Source organism: Sparus aurata, chromosome 6 (assembly GCF_900880675.1).
Source record: "Sparus aurata chromosome 6, fSpaAur1.1, whole genome shotgun sequence".
NCBI classification, from domain to species: Eukaryota; Metazoa; Chordata; class Actinopteri; order Spariformes; family Sparidae; genus Sparus; species Sparus aurata.
Window position 1 is genome coordinate 7684190 of NC_044192.1, and position 2619 is coordinate 7686808.

A 2619-nucleotide genomic window follows, 5' to 3' on the forward strand; every position below is an offset into this window, starting at 1 on the left:
TTTTCCTCACTGTACTGTAAAATCTCTTCCAACAGATCGACACACTCTGTTAGACACGCACTCCGGACTGAAATATCTTATAACACCGTTTGACAGATGGCTGTGAAATTTTCATTCATTTACGGTCTCCGGGGGATTAATCCTCATGACTGTGGGGAACCTCGGATGCTGCCTCTCGTTCCATCGCGTTACCACTCTGGAGGTTTTGATGAAATGCCTCCATAATGTTAAAGGGATTGCCATGAAATCTGGTCACACCAGGGCTGCAACTAATGATTACTTCCCCTGTCAAATAGTCTGTCAATTATTTCTGCAATGAATCGATCATCTGTTGAAAAGGCTGAAAAATGTCGATCAAGAGTTTCCCGAAGCCAAAGATGTCATTTTATAACGTCTACTTTCGCCAAAAACTGAAAGATATTCGGTTTACTGTCAGAGGATTAAAGAAATCAGGGATACGGATCATTAGTAATCAAGGAGAATGATTGAACGATCATCATCATCATCATCATCAGGTCAACATGTCACCTTAGTTTATGCCCAAAAACCTTCAAAACTAATGATGTCCCATCAGCCTAACAAAGGACGTGAACATGGTTCAGCATGTTAGCATACTCGGCTCAACTCTTTATGTCGCTGCCAACAAAACGCCAGCAGTGAAGCCACATCAGAACCAGAACCTTCCGTCCATGTTCACGTTCACGTTCACGTTCACGTTCATGTTTACTGTACAGTGCTTGGCTCTCCCATCCTTCATGTACGTAAATAAACAGTCAGAACGTCCACGCCATAACATTTAAATCCCGCAACAACCCCCGCAATCCACATAATAGTATCACTTTCAACCCACATAAACATACACCCAGTGCACTCACATGTAACAGAGCAGAGAGAGAAACATGGAGGTTCTTCGCCAGTGAGCAGCTTTCACTGAAATAAGTGGAGCGCCGTGTTCTCTTAACACATTCATGGTGTTCACAGTAGATCTGGGACTAACGGTTACTTTCATCGTTGACTGATCTGCTGATTATTGTCAGGTCTATTCAATCTTTAAAATGTCGATACATTTGTGAAAAATGCTCATCACAGTTTCCCAAAGTGACGTCTTTAAATTGCTTCTTTTGTCCAACCAACAGTCTAAAACCCAAAGACTCAGAATCAGCAAATCCTCACATTTAAGAAGCTGGTAATGGTAAATGTTTGTATTTTTTGCATGAAACCTTGAATATCAAAATACTTTATTTACTTTCGATCAATGAATCTCTGGTCATGTACTTCTATGTCCACCTTTCTGTGGACAAGAGAATGAATACGTCACCATTTAACAGATTTAATCTGGACCTTTGGGAAGGATCCTGGAAGCCTTTACAAGCCCGGACCTGCGATGTTCACATCAACCTGAACTGTGATTGTTTTCCAGGCTGCTGATTGGACGGCCATCTTATCGCCTCACGCTGCATTTGAACTCTCACACTGAGATTCTTAATTCTGCCATCACCTACGTCTCTTATCTCCCATCTTTCTCAAAAGAACCTGAACGCAGCATCAGGCAGCTCTTGATCATTGAAGCTATGTGACACTCCCTCTTCAGAACCACACCCCCTCTCCGGTGGACTCCAGCCAATCACTGGCTTTGTTTACAGGCGTTGCCAAGACAACAGGTGGAATGCACCTTACTCTGCTCGACCTTGACAATTTTCTGCTGTGTGTGTGTGTCTGTGTGTGTGTGTGTGTGTGGGGTGTGTGTGTGTGTGGGTGTGTGTGTGTTGGTGTGTGGTGTTTGAGAAAGCGAGTGTGTGTTTAGCCCATATACTGCTGTCCGTCTCTGAGATATAATCTATAAGGATGAAACTACTTCTTTATCGATTAAGATACAATGTTAAGCTTTATATTCATGTACTTCACAGTTTCTGCATTCACTGATGTTTAAAGGGACAGTCAACCCAATATGCGAGAATGATATTTCTGCAAAACCACAAATAACTTAAAGCTGAAAGTTTTTTTATGTTGCTGCTTTCCGTTGTGGAAAGTTGAATTTTCTGTTTCTCTTTTAACACAATGCTGTGCTTATTCTCTGGTTAGGTTTTGGCACAAAAAAACCCCCCACTTGGTTAGGGTTAGGAAAGCAACATGGTTTGGTTCAAATACTTGTTTTAGTTGCCACAATCACAGATAAATATGGCCAGACATCCCCTGAAAAATAGCCAGTTGTGGCCACCGGGAAACAGCCTTTAAATATTGCTGGGTGACCTTAAAAACACGTGCAAATATGCACTGTTGTGACTCAAACGGTGGTCAGACGTTTGCCAGCCTTGTAGGCGATCAGTCTGGGACAGCTGACCCCAAAATAAAAAGAACACATCATTTTCTGAAACAGTCACAACGATATAAATCACATCACACCAACTGATATTACTTTTGAATTAAGACTTTAAATTCAGGGTTGACCCACATTTTTAGAAGACTGTTTTTTCAATTATTGTATTTTATTTATTTTACTGTGATGTTTTATAACTTCTTTACACATGCAGACAGATAAAAATAGACAGAGTCATGGGTGAACTCAATTTTCCTGAAGGGGAAATTCATCTAGTTTCATTTATCTAGGCAAGTTTTGAA